This window comes from Tyto alba, unplaced genomic scaffold, assembly GCF_018691265.1.
Source record: "Tyto alba isolate M040663 unplaced genomic scaffold, T.alba_DEE_v4.0 Super-Scaffold_22, whole genome shotgun sequence".
NCBI classification, from domain to species: domain Eukaryota; kingdom Metazoa; phylum Chordata; class Aves; order Strigiformes; family Tytonidae; genus Tyto; species Tyto alba.
The window spans coordinates 23,866,343-23,874,906 of record NW_024881296.1 but is presented as its reverse complement, the minus strand read 5'-3'; positions in this window follow the sequence as shown (position 1 = coordinate 23,874,906).

The window sequence follows — 8,564 nt, the reverse complement described above, 5'->3', positions numbered from 1 at the left end:
AAAGAAATGGGGTGATATTTATAGTGCAAAAAGAAGGATCACTTACTTTAGAAGTAACACAGAAAATTTCTTATATAGGAGGCTATTGGTTACAAATGACAGAGGGAAAGAAAAACCTCTGTGCACTAGGTAGTTTGCTATGAGTGTGTGATGCAGTATAGCTAAGGAAAGGCAAATGTTGTACAGGATGTATTTCTGATAAGAAAGTGCAAGGTACCTAACACTGTATCTACTTTTAATGAATCTGAATCTGAATCAGAGCCAGTACATATCTCTTAGGATCATCGGAACTTATAAAGCCCAGTTTGTAAGAGGAACCAAGTTGTCTATGTACTAGACCAATTTGTGAAGTACTTTACATAATGCCCCTGCCCATTACTTTAAGAAATGGGCTCAGTGAGGAAAGAGACCCTTTCCACAACTTTTTTCTTTTAATAGTACTGACCTCATGTTCGATCAGAGATATCAGCTAGGTTCTTAATTTGTTGATTAACTGGGATGAACTTTTAAATAAACTGAAAGTATTTGCTTACATCAGCTGTGGCAAATCTACTATTTCTGCAGAAGTAAGCCGCACATGCTTCACACCCTGGGATGAACTTGGCGGCGCACTGCCCCATGCCCAGACCATCCCTCTCACACAGGCTGCTATGGCTGGTCCCCATTCCTCCCAGTGCAGTGGGGCTCTCTCCCCTGTGGTGGCCCCAACAGAACACAGCCCAGCAGGGAGGCTCTTGGCTATGAGAAACTCGAGTTGCTCTGTCACATACCTATATCTCCAGGACTCCCTAACATAGCTGTGATAAGAGCAACCTTGGAGGCAAACGACAAATACAGTGCTAATGACATATTCTTCCCATACTAAACCCAGAAATTCTGCACTGAAGACAATGTCCAGCACCTGTAGACAGAAGGAAGAAGAAGAAAAAAGGAAAGCATTATTATTAAGCCACACTTCTGTGAAATGCTGTGGTTTTGCAGCGATGATCTAAGAATTAAGACAAGCTAACGAGATACCTGTCCTTGAATAGTGGATGTTAAGCGTGATTTATGTTAAGTGCAAAGCACAGTGGTACCCCTGTAAAGGTAAGAGTAGGAACAATGTTTATTATCTTCAAACCATTTAATCTGTATTTAGTGAATGATGATTATAAAGGGTGCCCATTCAGTAATGAGATTCAGACTCTCTTAGTTAATTGATATATGGCAGATAACATTGAAAGAGATCTTCAGTTCAATGCCACTTTATACTATAGTTGTACCAACTTAAGTAAAGTTTTCTCTGAGCGTTCATATGCTGTAAAAAAATTAGTTTGTTTGAATTGTAAGTTTTCAATGGGAGGAGAAACTGGGCTTATGGAGTTTGTTAGAAGTGATGAAGTTTTTTAAGACACATGCCTGTAAACATTTATATCATGATCTACTGTGATGCTGTTGTCTCAAGGTGCTTTCCTAGCAGAAAAAAAATCCCTATATTGCCATGTTTTAGTTCTAGCATGAAGTTCATTTGGAATAATGAATTCTCAGACTTTCTAAGAACACAGAGCATGTGTCAGGAATAAAAAACGAAAGGAAAGTATAACAAAACAGTTTCTTATGTAATCCTTACTTATTTGCAGGATGAGTATTTACGCTTGCTTTTTCTTTCCCTGCACGTATGAATGATGAATTTAACATGCACAAAAGCACAGGTGATTGAGAGTACTCCATGCTGATGGTGGGTATTCATGTGCAGATGACAGCTGTTAGATGTAGAGATGATATTAATATTGCTTCACTTTTCCCAGCCCCAACTCCACTCCCTCTCTCTCCCTCACTCCCTCACTCCCTCACTCCCTCACTCACTCACTCACTCACTCACTCACTCACTCACTCACTCACTCACTCACTCACTCACTCACTCTCCTTTAGCCTGTGTCTGCAGTACACAGGCTGCAGTTTATCAAGTGGTCCTCCACTCTCTGAGGGAAAGCTATGAATTTGCTGGGGTATGAAGGGGTACCAGAGGCATTTTCTTTTGACATAATTGTAAAACTATGGTCCAATTTATCTAAACAGCAGGTTTTTGAAACTGTCTTGTTTTGCTCCTATCATGCAACAATTCCTTAGAGATGCCATTTTCCCCAAGCAGGAGGTATCCCAGGACCTCAGAGCAGTGGTTTGCCTAATCCCAGCAGCTGATGTGTCTCTGAACACAGAGATTGAGTACAAACAACAGTCCCATTGCTGTGCCTGTTGCTAGTGTCCAGACATGAAATAGGATGAAGAAATAGCCACTGTTTAATGGAGCTGGATGAGAGCTTCAGCTGTCTGGGAAGCAGAGGAACAAGGCCCAGGTATAAGAGAGCAAGCTTGGGACAGACTAGAAGAGAAAGGGGCACAAGTGAGTCTGCACTCATGAGCTCCATGAGCATATATATACTCCCTTAAAAATCTGGAGCAACTCAAAGTACTGCAGTCTTATCCTTCCTCTCTTTTTTTGCAAATACCTGTGAAGCTCACTGGCACCCTTATATGCCTCTTTTCTGTCCCGCACCTGTCTCACAGAGGGACAGTAGCCTACTGTTCCCAGGCATCCCACTAGCTCCAGGGTTGAAGGCTAGTGTAGGGATATTGCTTCATTAATATGGTGTCAGAGGATGGAAATTCACTTCCTCTCCTCTCCTTACCTCTCCTCTCTAAAAAACTGCACACTGAAAATAAATTAAATTAAAAGGAACATGAAGACTGAGAAAAATCAATTACTCCAAATTAGCAAATACAGTTCTGAAGGTTGTTAAACCTTAGATCACCCTCTTTCGGTGCATGCTTTCAATGCTGTTTTCACTTATGTCATGACAAGGAATCTAAAACTGCCACCTTAGCAGCAGCAAAGGGCTTAGTGGAGCCACAGTCATCTTTACATTCTTGCTGACAGTGAATCATTGGATTCAGCCAGCTGAAATCCCCAAGTTCTGTAAAAGGAACCTTTCTTGTGCTTCAAACAAGGGAAAAATGTCAGGCTGTTGTAGTTTCAGGCAGAAAATTTTAACAAGGAGAACAGCATTAAATTTGTCTAAAATCCTGCTGACCTGGTCCTTAGTCCTCCCCAGGAAATAAAATTGTATATAACCTTTCCCCCGTCCTGCCCCCCCAGATGTTTAAAATTGTTCAGTTAACATTTTTAATATGAATTTTTAATTCCTTCCTGTTTCTAGAAAAGCAGCCAGAGTTAATGAATCTCTCTATGTCCTGTGGAAAAAGCTGTCAGAGATTAAGTCTTGTTTCTCATATTGGCTGAAATTACAGCAATGTCCGAGGGTGCTCAGTAAATTCACAGCCCAATGTACTAAATGCTATGAAGACACAGCAGATATTGCCCCTTGCTAAGGAACACTCATCTTTTCCACCTCATGAGCTTTGACTTCCTGACTCACAAGATACTATAAAAGGACTTCTAATATAAATAATGCACCGTCCCAAACTGAAATCTAATCAGCAGAAATGAATTTGAATATTAATGCACGAGACGTGTATGTTCATCTCTATTAGCTGTCTAGAGCTGTCCCATTTTGATGAGATCCCACTGGCCCATACTTTCCCCTGCACCACAGAATGGGAGGACATCAGGGATGCATTGCTGCAATGAAAGTAGTCTTAATCACAATATATACACATTACCTGGGGAGTTATACTGGAGAACATCAAATCTGGATGCTCTCCTGCATCCCCTCTCCCAGCACCTGCACTGTTTACACCCACTTTCTGTCTATGACAAAATCCCTTCTGGACTGAGGGAGTTTATCCAGGTCACCATTGCTACAAAGGAAGGATCGAGCTCACTTTCTGTGATGCTAGTTGAATGAATGTTGGATCCAACCACACCTACATCACTGTCTTTATGCCAAAGAAAAAACTATGCTGCTGAAAGGCAGATCCTCCTGGAAGCCTGAACCTCATTTTTCAGAGGACATATTATTCCAGTTGCAGAGAGTCAAACACGACCTGTTTAGTTTGGTTGTGTGAAAAGCTGGCTCTATATAAAAGCTATGGATAGTATGCAATACAAAACTGAAAATAAAGATCTTGTTTTTAATATACATGTATGAACATCCCTGCCATAGACTTGTACAGCATCAGCCTTGATTGGAAAAATCACCACATCAGACGTTTTGTGTAAACTGCCCAATCTGTTGCTCTCACATTCCTCACACAATCATAAAGCCAGTTACCTCCCCAAGGCCATAATTGTGATGCTGCTGGACAGAATATCCTGAACAATGAAACGAAAACCCTACAGTAAAAAACAAAGCTAAGGTTGGGGATTCATGACAGTAAATCTGGGGCAAAGTCATTCAAACGGTTGTTGTAATTATTCTCTGAAAAACAGCACAAACCCAGCCATTTAGAGGGAAAGTCCCACAGAGCTCTAACACTGCTATTGAAAAACCCAAACAGTATTGCCCCTAAGAGATAAAAATATCTACTTGTGCAAAAATCAGGTTACCCTATCACTGTAGATTGATTATGTAAAAGCAGCTATCACCACTGCTGGCTAAATGCAGAAATAATACTCAGCTCCTGAAAGAAAAGGAGTCACTTTGTTCAGTTTAGTATGCTACTCAGAGAGATATTTTCTAATGATGCTGAGAAAGTTGAGGACACAAATCTCACTTAGTTTGTGGCTGGAGGTAAACCTAAGATGGGGTTTACAGTCTGAGTCAATATTCTTCCTCTGTCTTCCTCAGTCTTCCTAAATCAGCAAAGACAGAGACTATCAAGAACATATGGGGTGCCAACCAGGACATAATCAGCAAAACATGGGAAATTCTGAGCATACAAGGCAGACGATCACTCAGAAAGATGTTGATGTCCTTATGCCTATTCATTTATCTACTTGAATCAAAGGAATGGAGGAGGAGGGGGAATGAATATTAGGAAAGGAGGAGGGAGTCTAGGCATGATTAACAATAGGTGCGAGACAGGAAGAACTAGATTAAACTGATCCATATGCAAATGATCTGAGTCTGATTGCATCAAACCATGCACAGTTTAATGAGTATGGTAAGATGCCTTTATCTCTTGGATGTGTTCCGAAAAGAAGGACTGCTCTAAGATTAACCACAGTTTAATAAGAAGGTTTTTCATTATGGGGTCGATCTGCATTTGCATTTCTCTCTCTGAGCCACACAGCTTTTCTCAACCTCCATTCCTTTTCAAGAGATTAGTCAGTAAGCACTTATGTATTGTTGACATACACCTTAGGGCATTGCATACTTAACATGCGTGTGAGTTTTAGCCTCGTCCTTCATGACCTGGATTAGACATTTCAAAATGAAGACTAAGTGGCAAACACTTATTTTTCTGCTTATCTACTGAGCACTCTTTGCCCTTCTGTTATTTTGAAGCTTTGTAAAATCTTTTCAGTATTCATACACTGATACAGAGACAGAACTTAGCGTGGGTATTTACAGCATCATGGGCCAGACTCAGAACTGCATCACTGCTGTGAGATGGTGATAACTCCAGCTTCTGTGGAGCTAATCTGATTTTATGCTACTGTAGCTGAGGTCTAGCACCACTATTTTAGAAGTGTGTGTTGGTTTCTTCCAAGTGGCTGCCTTTGTACACTGAACAAAGTAGCCAGGCATGGCCTCAGCTTCACCTGTCTTAGGCTTTGCTTACTGTTACAGGTGCAGGTGAAATAAAATAGAGGCAACCTTTTCCTTTTTGTGCAAGCAAGACAGTGGGAAACTTCCAAGGCTCTGAGGAAGATCATAGAAAAGAGAGCTGACCAATGCATTAGCCACTGCCCAGGCTCCAGCAGCCATGTGGTATAGTAAGCACTAACCTTCTCATGCAGCTATGATTAAAGCTGTGGTTAGCAAAATCACTGAATCAGAGCAAGCTGGGAATACCTTATTTTCACTCCAAGGCACGGCAAGTGGTTTAAGTACCTTCATCTTGAAGAGGTCTGAACCGGCTGTCACATTTTTTAGAGGACATTTTTAGATACCACGTTTTTCCTCACTCAGGGCAAAATTTTTGCATTTAAGTGCTGTGTTCTTCTCTGAAGTCTATGTGCACACTAACATGTGTATTCACACACAACATATTTACACAAGTAGTCATCTTGCTGCAGATAGAAAGTATTTCAATCTCAAAGGGTTGATGATGAACATTAACTCTCCAAGTAATGGAGGCAAATAAATACCAATGACCATCCAAATGCCTTCATGAAGAAATCCCTTTTCACAGCACCTATAATTTGTCTGTGCAACAAGGATCTGTTGAACTAGGCTAGTTAACAATCTACCTTCTCCACCTCAGCTTCAACTGATCACCTTCATCCTTATATCATGAAGATAAGACATTTTAATAGAAACAAGGCACTTGAACAAAAACATTTCCATTGATTTCAATAGAAATAATCACAGGCCTAAGTGCCTTGCAGATTGGGAATCCAGACCTGTTATTGCATAGTCCATCATTATTAACATGATTGCTTCTTTTTCATCACTGGGCTGCTTCATGTCTTTAGAGATTTCTGGTTTTATATTCCTTTGAATACAATGTCTGCTTATATCATATGTTTCGGTTACTTTGATTCGAGTTTCTCTTCTGTATCTTTTAGCTTTTTTGACTCTCTGTTGAGGTGTTTGCAGCCTTTTTGCCTTTCATCGTTAATTCTGGTTCAGTAACTATGAAGTGCTTTTTTATCTCAGATTATAGGTTTTTCCCTGTATGTGTTCCTTTATATTTAATACTACAGCCACACAATCTCTCCTCATAGAACAAGGGTGCCACAACAGTAGAAGGCTGAAGCTTGTTAACCCAGTCATAAAACATAGTTGTACCAGCACTTAGAAGAGTCCTACCTCTGCCCTAGTTTACTGTTATTTATTATTATTATGGTACAACAATGCTGAGGGTTCAGGAGCAGGCAGGGTAGCAGAACAACTCAGTTACAGGTGTCAGTGAACTTACATACCCCTGTGCCTGGTGAGAGGGTGCACTCTCGAGGCCAGGTGTGAATGAGGTAGGTTGGAAGCAGACACACACCTCCTTACCTCTTGGCATGGCCTAGAGCCCAACAGATTCATAGAATCATTTAGGTTGCAAAAGACCTTTAAGGTCATTGCATCCAACTGTAGACCTAACACTGCTAAGTCCCTAACTGCCACATCTACAAATTTTTTAAATACTTCCAGAGATGGTGACTCAACCACTTCCCTGGGCAGCCTGTTCCAATGCTTGACAACCCTTTTGGTTAAGAAATTTTTCCTAATACCCAATATAAACCTCTCCTGGTGCAACCTGAGGCTGTTTCCTCTTGTCCTATCGCTTGTTACTTGGGAGAAGAGACTGACAACCACTTCACTACAACCTCCTTCCAGGTAGTTGTAGAGAGCAATAAGGTCTCGCCTCAGCCTCTGTTTCTCCAGGATAAGCAACCCAATTAAGGATAGATGTGAAACAAATACAGGACAAAAAGATGGTGCTTGTCTCAAAGAGCTTATCCTTGAATTAAAAGTAAATACTGACACATGAGGAATGCAATGAGTTAATGGGGGAACGTTCATTGGGTTTAACTTTTGAGAACTAACTTATGTGCCAATGTAATAAGTACAGCTGCACTGACAGAATTTACAGTTAGGCTCCTATGGAGGCAGTTCAGAGCCCTCCTAATCATCCCTCAAAAGATCCTGTCTCTATGGATTAAACAGAGAAATCAGCTTGCAAACATGGTGACTTAAAGTTGGATGCTTAAAATTAATCCATGTGAATGTTGCCTTTCCTCCACTCCCAGCTTCAGTGGCAATGGGCATGAGTCTTCAGGTGGCAGTGCCAAAGGGCTGCCAAGCTTAATTTGAAAGGAAGCATTTTTAAGGTCAGATTTGAAGACAGAGAAGAATGCAGCTTTGTGACTGTAACAAGGAGCATAAGTGAAATCAGAGATAGGTATTGAGAAGTGTAGTGAGTGGCTGGTGGAGGCTGGCATCACCACAGCTAGTTGAAGCAGGATATGGACTGGCCATAAGAGATTGTTCCTACACGTCAAGCATAGTTCTTGGAAATCTCTGCTCTTAGACTTAATCTGGATTGGTTCACACTGACATCCTTTCTCCTGTGTCTATTGGAAGTAACAAATTAATCACCTTGCAGTGAAACACTTGGGGTGAAATCCTGATGCCTTTGTAAACCCCTAGTTCACCTTTGGTTTCAGTGACATCAAGGTCCAATGATTCAGTTCTAAACATTTTCACATTTTCACCTAGGTGGACATTCCAGTTCCAGTGGTTGTCTGGCATTTCCTTTCCCTCACAGGTAGGAAGGATGAGTCTGTCTGATTTCAGTCAGGTCTCTTAGCAGCTACTGAACACAACTATTAACCTCCCTTCAGTCTTTTCAGTTGCCCAGGTTAAATTTTCCCATTATAAACAGAGGTACTGCCATTCACAATCACTCCAGAGCTGGCGTAAGTACTTAAAACCTTGGTAACTTTTCGAGTGCCAGTTGTGGAATAGGTCTCATGACTATGATCTGGGATGAGTAAGGACTTCTTGGACTCTGCCCATGAATTA